We start from the raw sequence: 22,837 nt of genomic DNA, 5'->3' as shown, positions 1-22,837 counted from the left end.
TTGGATCAAGCCTGTAATGAGTTCTTGAGCTGAACGGCCCTGGTGAACAAACTAAGAATCAGTGCGCAATTTGTTGCTAAACAAATGTTGCTTGATAGCATCAAGCCCAAAACCTTTCCATCACATGCCGATGAGAGACAGTCGACTGATAATGTGATAATTGGCCAATTTGGATTTGTTCTGTGTTGTGTGTCCAAGACACGTCTGGGCATTTTTTTTTGAGGTAGATGCCAATGCTGTAGTTGCACTGAAACAGCTGGCTGCAAAGTTGCTGTTACTTTTAGAATATAAATCTTTTGTTAGGGGCTAAATCCGTTGCTCAGAAAATGTTGAGCCTTTTATTTTCCCTCTGTGCCATTAGTTATTCTCAACAAGTATCTGTGTTCCACAGGGCACTTCTGCCATCACAGTGAAAAATTGCATACGGTTTCTAATATCCATGTTGTTGTTTCTGTAAACCAGCTAAGAATTCTTTAATCCACCTTGTTTCTTTTCACTGCAGAGACTACTAGTGCATGAAAGCTATTGATGTGGCAACTTCAGCTCTACTCTGATAATATACAGCTACAGATAGCCATTTTATTCATACTTAATCCAAAGAAAGAACAGAACCTCGGCACAGAAGACTATTGTACAACTCACAAGATCTTAGTTATTGTCCCTGGACTTTTGCCTCAAGTTGGAGTTCATTTGAGTCCTAAGCCACTTCTGAATTGTAGTTTCTGATCTAACTGACCATAATGTCAGACCAAATGCAAACAATTTTCCTTCTGCAACAGACTTTCCACTTACTTGATCAGAAACAACGCAGATGTTCAACTATAAAGTGAGATTCACTAACCTTACATCACAAAATCCCCATCTAAAAATCACATTCATGCTGCTAAGTTAAGCAAAGCCACTGAGTTGGAGCAGATTTTAAGGCTACAGATTTTATTCTAAAATGAGCTCCATGAAAGGGTCAGTTCAAAAGCTGAAAGTTCTTTTCAATATTTGATTTTTAAAAAATCCACTTATGAATATTTGCAAGTTTCTATATCTCTTTGCTCAAGTGATTAACTCCCTGGAAAGCCACACGCTGTACCTGCAGTGCTTAATCGGATCATCAAATGGTTACTGCATTGTTGGTTTAATATTAGTCTTTCCAGCTTCCAAACTGTTTTCTCTATGTAGTTCAATTTTATCAACCCCCTCTCCATCTGTCTCCCTGGGCTCTGATTCAATTTGCACTGTACAAGTGGCATGGACCTACTCTCCCAAACTTTAGTACCTCATTCTGAACCAACTGCTCTGAGTGGACAACACTGACGTAGGATCATGGTGTCAGCTCTCACTTCCTCTCACTGACATCTGGAACTCAGGAGCAGAGCACATCAGCAATACCGTGAATATAACTTGTACCCCATGATTGTATGTCACGACAGATTCCACCATTGCGTCAAAATAGAAAAAAAAGAACATTTTGCCACAGCATTCACTACAATAAGCAATTAACAGTGCCAAGTAATTTATGTTAACCTGCATGCCCAGTTTGACAGAACAGCTCAGCAAATTTAAATAAAATTCAAAGCAGTTGTGTCCTGTGACATAGGCCAGCTGTTGCATTGACAATCCCAGAGAATTCACATTAGCCACACCAACTTAGAGCAGCCAGTGCAAAATAAGTTGCAAATTACAGTAAATCGATTGTATTAAAAAAACTAATGTTTTCTAACATTGTATTTGTTACCAATCATGATGAATTTAGTTTAATTTACTTATAGTTCAGTATTAGTGGCAGTTGAGTATAGCTTCAGGGAAAACTGCTCCCAAAGATCTGGATTTTAAAAAAAAAACTGGTGAAAATAACAAATCAACAGATGCTTGCAGAAGTACCACTGAAATTAATAAGGTAGATAGCACAACTGGGAATTGTGATAAGGCCAAAGGGTGTTGTAGGACTAGTTGGTAATAAAGTCTTGTATTAAATTTATGCAGATTTGTAACATCTGTTTAAATGAATTTGACTAATAGATTAAAAATGCCAGATTTGAGAAATAGGAATATGCTTGACGCTGCTATTTAAACACAAAGTCATGAGAGGACAATTCAAGTACTGAAGACAGAAAATGTACTGAAGAGTGTGCATTTCTTGAGAGAGTCTGAAACCACATCTTTCTAAATTTCAAGTGTCTACCAACTATATTGTGATTAATTTTGGGAACTTCTACAAATCACACTTAGTTTGATTTTCCTCTTTCAGTTAAAAATCTGATGTCATTTATGTTTTTGGCCTGTTCATTATTTTCCCAAAGCTTTCTTCCTTCAAGCTTGGTACACCATAGTCAAAATCATGCAAACATTTCCACAACTCTTATTCAGTTCACAGCTATGTTGTACCCCATTTAATTTTTCATTCCTTCATAAAAATGCACTTTCTGCTTCCAACCTTCTGGCTCATATTTTGCTTTCTCCATTCATATTTAACCTGGTGTTCATCACCCTAATTAACTGAACCCTTGCTCCTTCGGCTCTCATGAATCCAACCCCCATGGAAACTGTTCAAAGTCCAAAGGCTCCTTTGTAAAATAATCTATTGCCCAGGGTGGATGCAGCAGTTCCCTACAACACACAACTGCACAGAAAGAAATAAACGTAAAGCATGGGTTCCTCTATACTGTTTAAAAAAATAACTGGACCTACATACCAACCCCTAACAAAAGGAATTGTCCACAAAACAGGGGAAATCTGAAACAAAAACAGAAGTTGCTGGAAAATCTCAGCAGAACTGAAGAAGGGTCACTGGACCTGAAACATTAACTTTGATTTGTCTCCACAGATGCTGCCAGACCTGCTGAGATTTTCTAGCAACTTCTGTTTTTGTTTCAGATTTCCAGCATTTGCAGTTCGTTCATTTTTTTTTCTTGATCACTACTTTGTAGACAACTCCTTTTGTTAGGGGCTGGCATGCAGGTCCAGTTATTTCTTTTCAACAGTATAGAGGAAGATATGCTGGAGGTTTATTTCTTTCTGTGCAGTTGTGCATTGTAGATAACTACCATGTCCACCCTGGTCAATAGATTACTATACAAGGGAGCCTTTGGAATTTGAACAGTGGTCATGAGGGTTAGATTCATGACAGCCTAAGGAGTATGGGTTCAATTAATTATGGTGATGAATGCCATGTTAAATATGAATAGAGAAAGCAAAATACGAACCGGAAGGTTGGAAGCAGAAAGTGTATTTTTATGAAGGAATGAAAAATTAAATGGAGTGCAAAATTGCTCTGAACTTGATGAGAGGTGGGGATGTGTTTGCAAGATTTTGACTATGGTGCACAATGCTTGCAGGAAGGAAGCTCTGGGAAAATAATGAACAGGTCAAAAACCAAAATGATAGTTTGATTTTCCTCTTTCAGGACAAGAACAGAAATTGTTGGAAAATCTCAGTAGGTCCAGCAGCATCTGTGGAGACAAATCAGAGTTAATGGTTCGGGTCCAGTGACCCTTCTTCAGTTCTGCTGAGATTTTCCAGCAATTTCTGTTTTTGTAGTGGTCAAAAAAGCATAGGTTCAATAATTTTATATGAAGTGTTAATAGGTTTAGAGACAGTTTGAGAGGACAGTTCTGCACCTGCTAGTCCAGACTCACTGCCTGAAACAATGGTAGAGACTGAAAACTTCCTAACTTTAATTTTAAAGTCCACACTTGAATGGTCACAAGTTACAGGGCTATGGCCAAGAGTTGCCAATTATCATTAGGCTAGTTGGTGACATGATAGCAGACACGAACATGGCAGAATTAATTTGTATGATTCCATAATGTCTTGGATGGTAGAGAGAAGCAAGGTTGAACCTGTATTGAAGAAAAAACAAAACTTCAAGGAGAAGAAAAGGGAATTGTAAATGCCTTGGCATTTTAAATGATGCATTGGAATACAAAGACAAATTAATGGGGAAAACAAAATTAAATTCACAAAGAGGTGTAACAGCAATTTATAAACTTCGCTCACCACATGTTTTGAACCACACATACAACAATTAGTGAAATAATAGTTAGGATGTTGACCACAGCCTCACACACCACCTTCATCTCAATTACAACATGTAAAGCTCTTGCATATACCTTTGCAAATTTTTATAAACTTTTTCCAGCAAAAGCAATATGTAGGCAGCTTCAGAGAATGAATTTTGAAGCAAGATATATTCATTTTTATCTTGCTGTGGAATGACTGCTCCTGGCGGTAGCAACAACTGATAATTCCGATTTGAAATTTTGACTGCTTTTTGTGTGTAGAAGAATTCCCTATTTTCATTCCTGAAAAATCTGGCTCTTAGTTTTCACCTTGCCCCTTGTCCAAGATTCTATAAACCATGAAAAAACACATCTCCCCATTCACCCTGTATGTTCTTCTGAAGCAAGAAAGATAGGAAGGGATGAGGCGATGGAGGGATTGAAAACATGGACAGGGGTTGGTGGAGTTGACCAGCAGTCATTGCACCCCAAGTACAGAGGTGACAAATAAATGCGATTTCACGCAAAACAGAACATACGCCATAGGATTTTGGATACATTTGCCGAATTTGAAAGATGGATGGTAATTGGCCAGGTCAGTATTGAAATTTGTGCTTCCAGGATTAAAATGGTACTTGTTATATTGCAGATCATAAGGTAGGCCATTAGATCCTTTCACACAGGCATCAGTTTATATTCCCACCATTGTCACTATTCCTACACTCCCATTCTGCTGATTTATCGGTGGATATCTTGTGCATTAACAGTTGTTGTAGGTTCACGGTGGCAGTCTGTAGCAATCTTGAAAGCATAAATGAAAATACTTTGAAACCACACTTTTGTCAGAAAGCAATTATGATGGGTGCATCTAATAGACTAGGAAACTGTAAAAAATTACAGCATCTATTTTATGATTGTCACTCAACATAGTTGTATGGTCTAAACGTTATTTTCAGTCTGAATGAGAAAAGCCACAACTTCATTGATGCAACTGATCTGCTACTTCAGTTATCAGCTATGCTATCAATCCATTATCTGTGACTTTGGCCCACAATGCTATTAGCTCCCACATTGCTGTCGACCCCAATGAAAATATTAGTTCTATATGCCAGCTTTGTCCCATGGCACTGCAGAGGGACATTTGCTTTGAACTTCATGCTCACAAGCAACATCAAAAATAATCAAACTGATAAAAATGGAAACCAATTTAAACCAATATTGTTTGCAACAAGCCAGCAATGTGGTGTGCCTCAATGACTTATAATGAAAGATAACACAAAACTTATGGTAAAGGTGCTCATTATCATGAATAGTGCCCATGTGAGAAATTAATTTGCTAGCCAATGTTTATTATAAGCAAAGATAAGCTGTTAGTTTTTCTAGCCTGAAACTAGAACATGATGCAATTGACAGGATACGGTCTGAATTTTAACAGACTTGATTCTACAACATGATTTGGACAGTAAACATGTCTTACATTTCTTTCACAAACCATCCAGTAAAGCAGAAACATTTACTGTGTTGTCAAAAAGTTCTGTTTTGCTTCGGGGTAAATTCAATCCTTTTTCTGTTGATATTCCAGACTATTCCAAATGTGTATTTTAAATAAACTCTGATTGATTTCAGGGTGAAATTATTTTTAAAACATTGACCCTTCATATCTTCTGAGGATATATCATATCTTAGAGGGATAAAAATTTAATGCAATTATTTATATTTCCAAAGAGCCAGTAATTATTGCACGTTTTGTAAACTATGCTGGCCACATCAGCACCACTGACACCAAAAATGCATTAAAACTCTCATTTATGACATCTGCTTTTCTACACTCGCATGAAAGGTTCAGCAAGGTTTTTTTCTCAATGCCAGGAACAACAAGCTGCATGTTCAAACAGACTTACAGATGTTGAGATGAGATTCTTGCGAGGGCGCGGTGAACTGCTTGTATTCACCCTTTTTCATACCAGATCTTGCCTCATTAAAATGCAACCTCTTGTTGCATTACAGTGTGGATAGAAACTTGACACCAAGAATTCCTGACATGAAAGAAATGGACCACCATCTTGGATTCTTGGCACTAAGTTCTTGGGGAAACTCTAGGGTGCCATTCATATGTACCCGCAATGTTCATGAAGGCTGACATTTCCATATGCCAGTCTCTCTGCACCCTCATGGCACATCACCTATTGACTTACACAAAATGTCTACACTTTAATGCTGTACTTTGAGCACACCAGCACCCCTCAATGCAAAGCTGTGATGAGGATACATTGGGTGCAGTGACAGGCACCCAATTCGCAGATTAGATGTAGCTACATTTTACAGCCGCTCGCTCTTTCTCATCGTGCTCACTAACATTGCACCTACATGGATGCTCTCAGAATCTCTGTTTTACCAAGCATTTTAGCATAGGCACAAAGCCTGACAACCTGGCATGATTGTCAGCCATCTGACAAGTGGTAGACCAGTGCACCATGCCATTGTGCTATGTCACTGTTTGTCCTGTACCACGTGCCAGCAGCCTACGCAACTGGCGCAGTGCACGTGTGTCAACATCTCAAAGTAAGCAACGCTCAGCAACATCAAAGAAGATACCATTCGGTTAGTGGGTCCTGGAATACTAAAACAAGGGCAGCCTCCAACAATAATCCAGGTGCTTCGACATGTTCAGGTAGCCTGGTGGTGCAGCCAAGTTTGGGATCTTCTCCATACAGGGGTTGAGGAGCTGAAAATTTGGCAGGCTTCCCACTCATCTTTGCTCTTTCTGCCCTGTTTTCTCCCCTGCTGTGAGAAAGGGACAGACTGGGTGACATAAAAGGTGGTGGCACAGCTGTTAGTGTTGGGGCAAAGGTGGTGAGGTGCCTCCTCTGGTGAGTGAGGAAGGGTTGCAGAGGACATGCAGGGTGGCTGCTGGGTACAGTAGCAGAGATAAAGTGAATGCAACGGATCAGAGAGAGAATGCATTGCACTTACCCTGGCAGAGTCCAGAAGTTCATTGCCTTTTCTCCTACACTGTTGGTTATTCCTCCAGATGCTGAGACCACATGACCCGGGTGGCAACCTTGGAGCTGGATGGTAGGGTTTGTGTCGTGGTTTTCACTGCTGGTCCTCATGGTAGCCAACATTTCCACTGTACCAGGACTTCCAAATCCCTTTCTACAGAGTGGGGTGCCAATTTTGTCTCATCTGCCATGTCCTGGGCAAATATCACAAACCATGCAAGGCTCTGGACTGACAGTGACAGACTGGGTACACTTTTAAACATGGTGCTCTATTCTAAGATACCATGGTAACAGCAGGAGCTTCCAGTTGTGCTCAGGTGCAAAACCTGGCTAGCACTGGACGAGAGGGACAGTACAGTGACCCAGTCAGCAATTCGTTGTAAGAGAAACCCTCCATGAAACTCAACAAAAAAGACCCTTTGCCAAAATATTGCAAAATTCAACCCTTGGACTTGTAAATTGTAAACCTGTAAATTGAGCTTGCAGCATTGAATTTGCAGTCCTTTGAAGGCCATTTCGTTACAAACATGCCAACCTGTGCCATGCCGTACTGTCAAGTATCTCACCAACAGCATGCTGCATTATGATCTGGGAAATTCATTACCACCAATCCTAAATTCTCAACACTAAATCTAGGGCCAATCCTCGTGGTCAAAGACAGACTACTGCAGAGTCCAAGCTGAACATACAAAAGTATTTTACTGCAATAGGTATTGCTTGCACGACTGGTCAGAGTTGATTTCAAGAGACCCTCAGAAGTTGTACGCAAAATTCATTTTCTCCATTTGGGCACTTGTTCAGAACTCAACTGTCTCAATCCAAAGACATCATCAGATTGGGTGCAGTTCAATGTAAGAAGTTGCTTCAGAACCATAAACCCATATGAAGCTGCATATTTCCAAGGGAGACTGCATAAAATTTCATGTTGATGCAGATATTAGTACTAGTCTTAGGATGCAGTGCAGATAGTTACTGACGCCAGCCAGCGAATAACTGTGATTTTACACCAGTGCAGCTATTTCCGAATATATCACTTCAGCTCACATCCTGTCTTAACATCAAACATCTGGACATTTCTTCCATAATAGGACAGAACCTCACAGTGTTAAGGAACTGAAAATGTAAAAGAATAAATCATTTGTTTCAACAAGAATGCATCAACATTTCCTGAAGAAGGGTCCCGCCCTGAAACGTCAAGCTTTCCTGCTCCTCTGGTGCAGCTTGATCTGCTGTATTCATCCAGCTTCACACCATGTTATCTCAGATTCTCCAGCATCGGCAGTTCCTACTAACTCTGTGCATCAACAGTATTTTGTTTCCAACGGCAATCTTGCAGGAGAACGTGCTGCACAAGAAATAGCTACAACCTCACCACCTGAAATCTTCAAACCCCACAGAAGATTATATCCATTTGAAGTTTTCATTAGCAGGACAGTCATCTCAGCAGACCATTCTTGGTGTACTGAACACTGACCATACTAAGGTTCACAACAGAAATACATTGTTCCATATGGTGAAAAGTGTGTGATTTGTAGCTTTTTAAAGAGTTTATATTCAAAAGCTATGGCATGTGGATGCTGGTCATTCTGTACTGGTAATTCAAATCTGAAAAAAAATCTAAGATCCCAGCTGGGTGAGTATAAGATACAGGTTTCACTGTACACAGCCCTGGGAATGAGAGAAGCAGTTAAGTCAAACCTACACGGTTGATTTGGAAGAAAGATTTCTCTGAATTTCGATTAACGACAAAATAAAGGTGTTTGTGAAGAGTTTTGCTCGTCTCGGCTTTTGAAATCTTTTACACTGTTTTATGTGTGGATAATTCAGTTTAATGTTATATTTCCTTTTCATAGTCAGCTTCTGTTTATTGTTGAAACTTATTCTGCAATCTGGTCTGCTTATATTTTATTGAAAGCCATATTAAGTGAAAATAAAAAAAAATGTGAACTGCTGCGCCAGATTTCATTCTGGGATCTGATTGTTCCTGATGCAACATTAGCTGGCATCATAATATCTGCGATGTCAACACAACTGGAGCAGAACCAGAAAGTATCATTTTGTACAAACTCTGGGTGAGTGCTGAATGCTTTGAAGAGTGGATTAAAGTGATGAACTCTTCAGGAAACCAGTCCTGCATGTGGAGAAGGTCTTGCTTGTGACTACAAGAGCTCTGGATATTCCACATGTTCTCTGTCATGGGTGCAAAAGTACCCTTAGGTTACAGCATAAGACTTCAACTTAGTGGGTGCGCTCACAGAGATGGTTAAAGCAGAGAAGGACTCTTAGCGGGAGACCTTCTCCAACTTGGGTCTCCCAGAAGTGCTTCAATCATCTCAGCATGTGTGGGTTACCTACACTTTGCAAGACAGTTCTGACAGAATTCTGCTAACAAAGTAAGGCAAGGAATTGGAGGGTGGAACTGAATTGCTTTGTGCGTGTGGATCCTTTCAAGGTGGAGGAGACTCGGGTGTATCATGATCCAACATGCTGCACACTGCTGCATCAGAGGTTTTTTTTGTCTAGCAAGAGAGAATGCATTGTCCTTGTCTTCACTTGATTAAAAAGAAGCAAGTTCAATGTACACAAGTCTAGCTTTTCCAAGATAGTATCCCCACAGGGGCCAGGTCCCAGCAACTGCACATACATGACTTTGCTGGCAGCACACCTCCGTGCAAAAATATACTGGAACCAGCAAGGTTACTAGTCACTGATACACAGTTTGCCTGTGACTCAAAGCACAACTTGGAGGTGAGTAACAACCTTCCTGGCAGTCGGCATTTTTTTAAAATTACTCATTCATGATGGCATCTCTGGCTAGGTCAGCATTTATTGCCCATACCTTAAAAATCAGCCACATTACTGTGGGCCAGACCAAGTCAGTGTAGCAATTTCCTCGTCTAATGGACATTCATGAGTCCGATGGGTTTTCTGACAATCGGCAGTGGTTCAATGGCCATCTTTAGCCTCTCAATCCCAGTTTTTTTATTGAATTCAAAGTGCACCATTTCCCATGGCAGGCTTCAAACCCAGATCCCCACACTATTACCCTGGTCTCTGGATTAACAGCCCAGTGGTCATCCCGTTGGGCCACTGCCTTTCCACTTCCAGTTCAATGAAGAATGCTGGGTGGGGGATTTTGTGGGGGGCAGGGGTTTGGGTGTTGGATTCAGGAGCAGAACCAGGCGTACCGAAAATAAGGTGTCAACTTGGTGAAGCTATAAAACACGACTATCTGCGTGCCAAACAGCATAAAGAAGCAAATGTGAGGCAGAGCTAAGCAATTCCATAGTTAATGGATAAGATCGAACCTCTGCAGTCCAGCCACATCCAGTCATGAATTCTGGTGGGCAATTAAGCAACTCACTTGAGAAGTAGCCTCCACAAATATCCCCAACTGCAATGGTGGAAGTGTCCAGCCTATCCGTGCAAAATATAAAGCAGATGTATTTGCAACAATCTTCAGCCAGAAGCGCCAAGTGGACGATCATCTTGCTTTGTCCAGTGATCTCAGTTGCTTGCCAACTTGATTCTGTGATATCAAATAACGGATTGCGTGACTGGGTAATGTCAGGGTCATGGGCTGTGACAACATTCCAGCAATTGTACCAAAGACTTGTGCTCCAGAACTGATCGCACCCTTGCCAAGCTGTTCCAATTGACAAAAAAATCAAAGAACTGCAGATGCTGGAAATCAGAAATTGCTTTAAATACTCAGCAGTTCTGGCAGCATTTGTGGGGAGAAAGCAAAGTTGATTGTAAGTTGTTCTGAAGGTGGGTCACAGAATCCAAAATGTCAGTTCTGCTTTCCCTCCACAGATGTTGCCAGACCTACTGAATTTTTTCTAGCAATTTCTGATTTTGTTTCTGATTTCCAGCATCTGCAGTTCTTTTGTAAAGTGATGGAAACTGTCAGCAACAGTACTATCAAGCAGCACCTGCTCAGTAATAACATACTCAGTGGTATCAGAGATAATGGGAACTGCAGATGCTGGAGAATTCCAAGATAATAAAATGTGAGGCTGGATGAACACAGCAGGCCAAGCAGCATCTCAGGAGCACAAAAGCTGACGTTTCGGGCCTCGACCCTTCATCAGAGAGGGGGATGGGGGGAGGGAACTGGAATAAATAGGGAGAGAGGGGGAGGCGGACCGAAGATGGAGAGTAAAGAAGATAGGTGGAGAGAGTGTAGGTGGGGAGGTAGGGAAGGGATAGGTCAGTCCAGGGAAGACGGACAGGTCAAGGAGGTGGGATGAGGTTAGTAGGTAGCTGGGGGTGCGGCTTGGGGTGGGAGGAAGGGATGGGTGAGAGGAAGAACCGGTTAGGGAGGCAGAGACAGGTTGGACTGGTTTTGGGATGCAGTGGGTTGGGGGGAAGAGCTGGGCTGGTTGTGTGGTGCAGTGGGGGGAGGGGACGAACTGGGCTGGTTTAGGGATGCAGTAGGAGAAGGGGAGATTTTGAAACTGGTGAAGTCCACATTGATACCATATGGCTGCAGGGTTCCCAGGCGGAATATGAGTTGCTGTTCCTGCAACCTTTGGGTGGCGTCATTGTGGCACTGCAGGAGGCCCATGATGGACATGTCATCTAGAGAATGGGAGGGGGAGTGGAAATGGTTTGCGACTGGGAGGTGCAGTTGTTTGTTGCGGACTGAGCGGAGGTGTTCTGCAAAGCGGTCCCCAAGCCTCCGCTTGGTTTCCCCAATGTAGAGGAAGCCGCACCGGGTACAGTGGACTGCATCCACTGTACCCGGTGCGGCTTCCTCTCCATTGGGGAAACCAAGCGGAGGCTTGGGGACCGCTTTGCAGAACACCTCCGCTCAGTCCGCAACAAACAACTGCACCTCCCAGTCGCAAACCATTTCCACTCCCCCTCCCATTCCCTAGATGACATGTCCATCATGGGCCTCCTGCAGTGCCACAATGACGCCACCCGAAGGTTGCAGGAACAGCAACTCATATTCTGCCTGGGAACCCTGCAGCCATATGGTATCAATGTGGACTTCACCAGTTTCAAAATCTCCCCTTCTCCTACTGCATCCCTAAACCAGCCCAGTTCGTCCCCTCCCCCCACTGCACCACACAACCAGCCCAGCTCTTCCCCCCCACCCACTGCATCCCAAAACCAGTCCAACCTGTCTCTGCCTCCCTAACCGGTTCTTCCTCTCACCCATCCCTTCCTCCCACCCCAAGCCGCACCCCCAGCTACCTACTAACCTCATCCCACCTCCTTGACCTGTCCGTCTTCCCTGGACTGACCTATCCCCTCCCTACCTCCCCACCTACACTCTCTCCACCTATCTTCTTTACTCTCCATCTTCGGTCCGCCTCCCCCTCTCTCCCTATTTATTCCAGTTCCCTCCCCCCATCCCCCTCTCTGATGAAGGGTCGAGGCCCGAAACGTCAGCTTTTGTGCTCCTGAGATGCTGCTTGGCCTGCTGTGTTCATCCAGCCTCACATTTTATTATCTTGACATACTCAGTGGTGCCCAGTTTGAGTGCCATCAGGGCCACTCAGCTCCTGACCTCATTACAAACCTGCATAAGACAGTTGATTTCCAGAGGTGAGGGGGCAATGGTGTTAGTTGATTGAGGTCAGTATTCTCTGTTCCAGGAAAGCTTTGCAGGAGTTCTTCACGAAAATGTTCTAGGCCCAACTGTCTTCAGCGGCTTCATCAACGACCTTCCCTCCATTATAAGGTTAGAAGTGGGGATGTGAGCTGATCGTTGCACAATGTTCAGCACCATTCACAACTCGTCTAAAAATGAAGCAGTCCATCTTGAAATACAATAAGTTCTGAACAGTATCCAGGCTTAGTTGACAAGTGGCAAGTAATATTTGCAAAATTGAAATGCCAGGCAACGACCACTTCCAACAAGAGAAAATTTCACTGCTGTCCTCTGACATTCAACGCCAATACCGTCACAGAATCCCCCAGTATCAACATGCTGGGTGGTACCATTAATCAGAAACTGAACTGGACTCATCATACCTGTGCAGTGGCTATAATAGCAAGTCAGAAGCTAGGAATACTGCGGCAAGCAACTCACCTCCTGAATCCCCAAAGCCTGTGCATGGTCCACAAGGTATACATCAGGGTGCAATGGAATACTCCCCACGTGTATGAAGCTCAAACAGCACTCGAGATGCTTGACGGCTTCTAGAACAAAGCAGCCTGCTTATTTGGCACGACGTCTACAAGCATCCACTCCCTCCACCACTGATGTTAAGTACAACAGTTTATACCATTACCAAGAAATCTAGTAAAATTCACAACACTCTTTAAACAGCACCTTCCAAATCCATGGCCATTTCCATTTCAAAGGTTAGTGGCAGCAGATGCATGGCAACACCACGATCTACAAGTTCCTCTTCAAACCACTCACCATCCTGACTTAGAAATATACTGTCATTCCTTCAATGTTCCAATGGCAATGTTGGTCTAACAATAGCACACAGACAGCAGAAGGCTTCTTGAAAGGCAACTCAAAGGTAATGAAGGATGAGCAATAAATGCTGGTCCAGGCAGCGACACAGACATCTCTTGAATGAATAAATTCATAATCATCGCATCCCTAAAGTACAGAAATGGGCCCTTTGATCCAAGTCTACAGTGACCCTCAAGGCATCCTACCCAGGCCCATCCCCCTATAACCCACATAATCTACACATTTCTGACCACTATGGTAAATTTAGCATGGCCAATCCACCTAGCCTGCACATCTTTGGACTGTGGGAGGAAACTGGAGCACCCGGAGGAAACCCACACAGGCACAGGGAGATGCGCAAACTCCACACAGACAACTGCCCGAGGATGGAATTGAACCTGAGCTCCTGGCGCTGTGAGGCTGCGGTGCTAACCACTGAGCCACCGTACCAGTAGTATCAGCCTGCATCAGTCCATTATTTCTCTTACATCTCAGCCACCAGATCAAACCAATGATTGATTGCATGTTTGCTAAGAACAACCTGCTCCTGACCTGGTTCATGCTCCACTGCATATCCCAATCACACTTGGCCAACATTTTGATATTACAAGCAATGCTGCTACAACAATCATCAATGAGCAGACCACACAGTTGCTGACTATTCTAGCAGAGCCCTCAGATACTTTTGTGTCCTGATTCAGCCTGCTGCATCATCCACACATTTGTTGTTATGAAGGCACAGTGCTTGCCAATTGGGCTTCATCCGGAATCTCAAGAAGAGAAGTGAGCAAATGTGGAAGAGAAGGAGTAGGAGGAGGAATGGAGGAGGTAGATGCCAAATCAGCATTCTAGATGGGCTGTCAATAAGCACCACATTCAACTCTGGTTGCTTTAAATATAATCCTAGTACTTCATTTCACAACAATCACACAACATGTCATGAGATAGTAGGGACTGTTGATGCTGGAGAATCTGAGATAACAAGGTGTAGAGCTGGATGAACACAGCAGGCCAAGCAGCATCAGAGGGGAGGAGGCCCTTCTGAAGAAGGGTCTACACTCGAAACATCAGCCTTCCTGCTCCTCTGATGCTGCTTGGCCTGCTGTGTTCATCCAGCTCTATACCTTGTTATCACACAACATATCATGCCTCTGTTGTCCACAATATCCCGTGCATCATACCCATTTTATCTTACAGAACATTTACGATCACAATCACATATTAATTGTCATGGCTTATGCATGCCCTAAGCTCCTGTCTTATGGCTGCTTTCATCACCAGTCTAGTGCTCGTTTGCAATAATATTCTGGCTTAACTGAATGATGGCAGAGAAATCATACAAATACTTTTCAAAACTTCATCTAAATAGCTCACATCTGAAAAATGTACCCAAACAGGGTACGACACAATCCTTGTCATGATTGCCGTATGCAACCAATGCTGCCTCAGCAAAGGAGCTCAAACAGGATGGACCAATTATGACAGCCTGCACTACTTACACTACTGTAACTGAAAGAGGAAATGGACTGTGGATGCAACATTTGTTGAAGGACATCCAGCACCTGATTCTGACCCAAGGCATGTGATTGGCACAACATGGATGAAAATGGGCTCAATGCTTTTCAGACTTTGTTGAGGTGGTGCTGAGGAGGAAACACACATTGCATTTCCAGGTCTCCAAACAACTCTGGAAATGCTGTGGGCGCAGACAGTCACAGCATTCATTACCAGTGCTCAAGCCCTGTGAAGATTGATGTAGCATCAGGGAGGCGATTGATCTGCAGATGCCTTATCCCAGCAATGTCAACTCTAGCTTCAAAACACCCATTGCCCACCTGCCAGTGTTCTCTATTTGTGCTCATACCTGCACAACACCCTCACAAACTTAGTGTTGTTATGTGGCTTAGACCACAACTCCTCAACAGCACATTGTGCCAGCTTTTCAACCACCACAATTCACACACAACAACTGCACCAGACAATCAGACTGTTATCCAACGACATTCCACCAGCTGTGCTACAGACAATAGGGAAGCACTGCACAGGAGCAATATGACAAGGAAAGTCACACAGAAGTAGGAAACATGGAACATAACATGCAAACTAAGTACATTCACAGGGATGTAACTTCAGTGTGCAATATATGACAATTTAATTCATAAATCTGATTGGGATGTTTAATTTTGCAGCGGCTTTTGTTTTTGCTTTGTGACTAATTGCATCCAAGATGATCTGTGACAGAAGCAAAAGTAGGAGGCCATTATGAAAGGAAAATTGGATGTTTATTAATATCAGAATGTAATACTCATTACACAGTTAGATGAGCTGAACACAAACAGCTTAATTGTGATATTTCAGTCTAGACTGGGCTCCTCTCTTTTACTTCCATTTCCTCTTTCTCCTCGTCTTCCTGCTGCTTAGCTAGTTGGTGTGGAGTTAGTGGCAGAGATAGCACTCTCATGATGGTAAATCTGGACACATTCTCTTGCATGGCTCCTCAAGAATGGTTCACAGTTTTAGTCTGCCAATGGTTGTCTCTGTCACACTGAGATGGCAGCATGATCTTTTCTTGCATGCTGCCCATTTTATAAACATTCTTCATGTTGAAAGGCAGTATTCTGTGAAGATGGCACAATTGTAATCTTCAGGGGTACACAGAGTTTCAAGTGTAGTTGTGTGGCAGTATTCAACTCCATCCAGCAATAGGGGTAGGGCTGCTTGCAATATTTTTCGTAGGTCTCTCAGGTCAGTCAGGAATGGGGGAGGTTACTGAAAAGCAGTTCAAATGACTTACAACATTGGATAAAAAGACAAAGACGGGGCAGACTCCAAGTTAGAAGTGCTGAGTTTTAGCTTTACTGCAGGGAAAGCAATCAAGCCTGTGTTATTGGGCCAGGAAAGAAATTGAGCAGTTGAATAACTCTGTCCAGCTGGGGCTCAGGAAAAAGCAGAAGGTAAGATTTAGCTCACTCATGAAGGGCTTGGAAGAAGCCCGTCAGCATCAGGACTACAGTATAGCTGAGAGATTAGGTGCAAGAAGTCCACAAGTGGTATTTATTTCCTAGAACTGAGTGACTTTAGAGTTCAGGTAAAACCCAGGGACACATCTGGCTCAGTGAAACTAATGCCAGAGAAGAGCTGGAGTTCTGCTTGTGAATGAGGACTGTAGAGGAGTCCAGCTGAGTGGAGACCCAGGATAGGACGGTGATGAATCAGAACAGGAGCAGTCTTTGATGCAGTCCATGAAAGAACAGCTCTTGGGAGACATTTCAAGGCTAGATCGATACAAGTGAAGAATTGAACTCTGCTGAAATTTGACTAAACTTTGCATCATAAATGTCTGGGGGGGAGATGCTGAGAAATCCATGGATTCTGCCTTCATCATATTTGCAATTTGATGTGTGCTGTGGGCATCCAGTAACAGTATATTACACATTTACTATATGTTAAATCTAGGTTTTGGAATTCAGTAATACAGTGTAAAATTTATTAGTGTTCTGTTTGTTGTTGTTTCATTGAAACTGCAGAATCATGTGGCTTTATTATGTCAGTAAGACCATCTGGAGGGAGGAGGAAGATGGGAAATTATAGGCCGGTCAGCCTGACCGCCATCATTGGAAAGATTCTGGAGTCCACAATTAAGGATGAGATTGTTGAGTACTTGGAACAGTATGGTAAAGTAGGATAGAGTCAGCATGGCTTCAGCAAGGGAAGCTCACGTCTACCAAATCTGTATGAATTCCTTGAGGAAGTAACAAGCAAATTAGACAAGGACAGCCAGTGGTCAAGCTCTATCTGAATTTCCATAAGGCCATTGAGAAAGTGCCACATAATAGTTTTTTGTTTAATAATACCCCATGGTGTTAGGGGAGAGGTACTGGCATGGATAGAGGACTGGCTGACTGGCAGAAGGCAGAGAGTGGGGATAAAGATGACTCTTTCATGATGGCAACTGGTGACTAGTGGAGTTCTGCAGGAGTCAGTGTCGGGACAACAACTATTCACATCATCCATTGACAATCTCTAAGAAGGAACTGAGGGCATTGTTACTAAGTTTCTAAACGCCACAAAGATAGGGAAAGAGACAGGTAGTGTTGAAGAAGTGGGGAAGCTGCCGGATGATCGGACAAGCTAGGAAGTGTGCAAAAAAGTGGCAGAAGGAATACAGTGTGGGAGAGTGTGATGTTATGTTCTTTGGTAGGAAGAATAAAGATGCTGTTTATTTTCTAAATGGGGAAATGCTTCAGAAACCTGAAGCACAAAGAGACTTAGGAGTCCTCATTCAGGACTCTGTTCAGGTTAACATGTAGGTTCAATTAGCAGTTAGGAAGGCAAATGCAATGTTAGCATTCATTTCAAGAGAGCTAGAATACAAGAGCAGAGATGTGCTGCTAAGGCCTCCCTTGGGTGTCAAGTGGAAGTTTACAAGAATGATCCGAGGGATCAAGGGTTTGTCATATGAGGAATGGTTGAGGATTCTTGGTCTGTACTTGATGGAATTTAAACAGATGTAGAGAGATCTCAGTGAAACATGTGAATACCGAAAATCTTGACGAGAATAGACAAGGAAAAAATGTTTTCATTCGTAGGACAGACTAGGACCTGAGGACACAGCCTCAGAGTGAAGGGATGACTCTTAAGAACTGAGATAAGGAGGATGGTGAATCTGTGGAACTCACCGCCGCAAAAGGCAGTGGAGTCAATGTCATTGACTGTATTTAAAACTGGGAGTAAGGTGAGTAAGGAGATCAAGGGTTCTGGGGAGAAGGTTGACAAATGGGATTGAGAAACATATCAGCTATGATCAAATGACAAAGCAGACACAATAGGCCAAATGGTTTAAGTCTGCTCCTTTATCTTCAAGTCTTATGGCCTTTAAGTAGTAAAGCTTATTGATCCCTAATGAGATTGTAACATAATTTGTTGGTCTAATCAGAGGTCATCACAATCAAGGTGACTATCTGGTCTGTAGATTTGTAGATTGCTCCTTGGAGTTATCAGTTGTGTGGTCAGTGAATGCATCTCTCACCTAGTACTGGTCCTTTGGTTTGCTGCAGTTCTCCAAAGCAGCTGGCACTGGAAACTCAAAGTACAGACATTGTGACTGATGTCAGGATATTGGGCATTCATCTGGTTGATTCCCTGCGTATGGCCACATAGCAGGTAGATCTCCAGGGGAGCTGTACATACAAGGTTATCGTGCCATGCATTGTAAGCCACAAACGTATACACAATCAATAGCAGACTGCTTTGTAAAGAAGCCTGCATCTTCACCAAACCAAACACTTGTTCCAGCAGTTGCTTTCAAGTAAGAGGAAATGAAATGTCATCATCCCTTTTTGAATAAAGAGCATCGGTGACCTTCCTTATTCAAGATTAAACCCTGAAACTGCGCAAATATTTCAAATGACAGCTTGGAATAAAGCTGATGTAAAACATTCATCAACACAGCCACCTTCCCAGTGACTGATATTGCCAACCTCATCACATTTGCACTAAATAACAATGAGGACACCGTTAATGAAATTGATGCACAAGACATTGCTTGTTGCTAAGATTCAACTCCTTGAACACAGTGGACAATTACATCCTCCTGCCCACTACCTTTCTCTGTCTCCCATTGCCCGCTTCCAGCAGCATGTCCTGCTTTTCACGCCTGCTGTCCCTTTCATCCAGTCGTGATGCATTCTAAGGGAAAAGTCATGTCTGCGAGCCACTGGTTTGTACAAAGTTCTTGAAATCAGCAAGTGACTTTCAAAATCTGCCAAATCACTCCTTACAGACTTTTACAACTTGAATCAAAGAAAACAGTAACCATTTATAGAATGATAGAAACAACTAGAAAAACATCAACCAATAACCAGCCTCATTGCGTGACCTATTTTAATAAGACTGCTGAACATTTTCTGTTGTGAAGCATGTGTTCTGCCAAGTGTGGCTAAGTGAGGGCATTAACAGGAGCACTGAAGTGCAAAACAACCTCATGAAGTCATCTGCCTATTTCAAGTGGATGCTAGCTGCTGTGCCCTCACTTATGTTGACTCCAGTGTGACTCAACTCGAAGTGTGTGCATTGACTGCATTTTGAGTTTCTAATTCAAATACAAAACGTGCATTAATGAAGTTTGTTGGGCCTTTCAACTGACTTGGTGGCAATTTTACCAGCATATGTAGACATGAATGTTTAAGAAGATTAACAAAAAATTACTTTCAATTCAACTTTGGGCATACAACTTGAAATGGACATTTAATCAAATAAACTATTGAAGCAATGCTGGGAAATTCATCACCGTACATAAACCACTAAAGGTAGGGATAAATTGTTCAGGTCGAGATGTCAAAGTAAAAACCTGAGTGTAATTTAAGAAACAATTTGATGCCAGAATGGGGTGAGACTGGGATCATTTTGAATGGTTGAATTAAGATAGTTTAAATTACCTTTATTGACTGCAATTATCTGGTGCCATTGTGCGGAACAGGAAATGGCAGACTCCACAGCTTCCAATGAATCTATTAGAATAGTGTTAAGGGCAAAAACAAAACAAGGAATTCTAGTTTTGCAGCTCCTTCCACTGCTCGTATGACATGAAACTTCATGCCCGACTAGATCTTGTTGGCACAGAAGGGCCTTATTTAAACCATTTGTTGTGAATGAGGAAGCAGTCTTACAACCACTGTCTAACATTGTGAGCATCAACAGTAAAGGGTCTCGATGAAAAAAAACAGAATACAACCTTGAGCAGCAGCTTGTCAGAGGCCAAAAGAAAATAATTCATTTCAGGTTTCAGATGACATCAATCAACCATCCAAGATTCATTCAGGTAATGCATGTTATCATATCAAACCCTCGAACGTACAGGTTTGCTGAATACTGTTGTTGTGTGCTACTCGACAGTGAGTTTGAACAACAACACAAACTGAGGTTCAAATTCAGTTCAAATGTTGCCTTAACTGCTTTCCAGGCTTGTTTCACTCTATGATTCAATGTATTCCCGATGGGCTGAACGGTAATTTATAGTTTCACTGCTAAGCTGAGTGATAATTCCACCCAAGGAGAAATAAAAATAATAATAAATGCAGTTGACAGATAGTAAAACACTTCAAAATTAATTGAAAGGCCATGTTAGAAAGTCGGCTGCCAGGTAATACTTCACCTATGATAGGTTGTAGGTCTTTTCCCACTCAAGCAGAAGAGGAGCATCAGTCACCTGCATCTGCAGTGCTCATGAATCATGAGCCATTCATGCAGTAAAGGTCACACCAAAATGGCACCACTAACATCTCAGGCTTCCTGTACCAACACTCAGAAACAGAATTAGGTGGCATTTTATTAAACCTGATTGATTAGTTACAGGATTTTTCAGTATTTGTCTTTAAACTTTCAGCCGATGAGGAGTAAAACTAATGTGTTTTCCCCTCTCTTTGCAAAGTTTCACCAGTCCCCCTTTCTGCGGAACAGCAGCTCATAATTTACTCCGTAAGTATCAGAAACCCTCTGGTACCTCACCCAAAGGTCTGTCATTCAGTTTTGAGACTCACAGGCAAGTATTAGAAGATTGCTTGCCCAGGGAAGACGATATATCCAAGTCAACAACAAAATGAATTATATTCCATACTTACTGTTTTTTGCTAACCAAATTACACAGCATGTTAATAGTTAGAATATAGTTCGGCATAATTTATAAGCACTATATTGTAACACTACTAAACCGTAACAAGGGGTTTGAAAATTGTCCATGCTCATCTTATTTTGTTCAAAATAGTTTTATAGTAAAATTTCTGAAAAGCCTTGAGCATCAGATTCACTACTTTGATGTATGCTCCCTTTTAAATCCCAAACAAAGTACACATTAATGTTACAATGCACATTTCAGGAAAAAAAATTTGTTAATAAGTTCGTTGAAAGTTCAGTGTTTTCATTCAGTACGTTAATCATATAGCAAAATACACAAAGCCAATTCCCTAACTGTGTTTCTTTGTGTCAATTTAGTTCAATTTTGAAACATGCTTGCTTCTGGCATAGAATGATAAGCAATCTTCCCTCTTTCATGTAACTTGATACCATATTTGTGAACATAACAGAAGTGACTGGATTTCACTGAAAAATGGAAGTGCCTGTAAACAGCTTTGAGGCATTCCAACGATGCAATAAGGTGCTACATGTTTACATTTTTATTATTCACATTGATTGCAGGATGAAAAAACATCTCCTTTGCTCCTGCCAAGCTCCTATTCCCTTCGGTTTCTGACCCATTTTTTTTTAATTGGCCATTGCTCTCTCCATCTGTGTGTGATTTTTTTCCCCCTAGTTGTGCGTCCAAAAACCAGTTCTTTGGCTTCTACTCTGTCCCTCTGCTCTCTCTTCATCCCTTTCTCCTTCTCTCCCAGCAGCTCCATTTGCTTTCAATCCCATACTCTCAACTGAAAGCAGGCAGGTTACAGAAAATGACACTGGTGCTGGGGTTGAAGCATGGTTAACTTTATGGTTACGGGGTCAAATCGACTTTCATCTCCACAACTGATTTCTGGCATAAAAGACTGCATTTGGAACATTTGTCAGATTGTTTACATTTTTCTAAAGAAATGGTTTCCTTTTCAGATTTGTTCCTGGAACTTTCTCGTAAATGGTCACAGCAGACAAAACATTAACTCAGTTTTCCTTTCTACAGATCGAGCCAGATCAGTTGCATTTCTCCAGCACTTTCTGATTCTATGCATAGTCACATTATGCTGTAATGATGGTGATATCATATATAATTTCACTAAAGTCCACTAAAGCAGGTGCTCATATTGCTAGAATACTTCTGATATGGGACACGTCGGGACTTACAAAAACAAAAGGCAATTTGTACAGCATGCAATTGAACATGTGATGACCTATTCAGATTGCTCTACAGGTGAGTTTATGTCGGATCCATCAGAGGCTAAATGTTTTCTTCCTGGCCTGATGGGTAGCTTCTTGCAGCCGTTTCAGACGGCAGACCTTTACAGCAGCAAGGATTGTCTGGGTGCTCACCTCATCATCACTAAAGGCAGGCACATTCAAAATGCAGCAGGATCAGCATATGACTGAATGTCAAGACAGCTGAAATTTCAACTGAACCAAACGTGATGGCAAAGCTGACCCTTTTGGAATTTACACTTTGTCAGATGTGCTCTTTTCAAAGTACTTTGAGAAGATAAGAGCAATCTTACAGAAAATCACTGGGCAGGGTGATGCCTAAAGCTGCAAACTGGAGTTAATTATCATCACAAAATAAAGCAAATAGGAACAACTGTTTGTATGCGAACATGTCCCGTATAATATTACAAAGAACACTCAGAATTTTGCATGAATAGCTTATTAACTGATTGCAGGTCAATGGAACTGCTTTTACAACTTTTAAAGAATGAAAATTATTCATCTATATGGTTAACCTT

At 42.1% G+C, this 22,837-nt stretch overlaps 1 protein-coding gene across 14 annotated transcripts in view; it reads right to left on the bottom strand.

The window, feature by feature from the left end:
* Positions 1-22,837, bottom strand: part of chl1b (cell adhesion molecule L1-like b) — an 818,676-nt gene that overhangs the window by 289,330 nt on the left and 506,509 nt on the right. The window lies entirely within an intron of this gene.

This window comes from Stegostoma tigrinum, chromosome 11, assembly GCF_030684315.1.
Source record: "Stegostoma tigrinum isolate sSteTig4 chromosome 11, sSteTig4.hap1, whole genome shotgun sequence".
Lineage (NCBI taxonomy): Eukaryota > Metazoa > Chordata > Chondrichthyes > Orectolobiformes > Stegostomatidae > Stegostoma > Stegostoma tigrinum.
The sequence above is the reverse complement of the archived record's forward strand: the minus strand, read 5'-3'. Positions and strand labels throughout refer to the sequence as shown.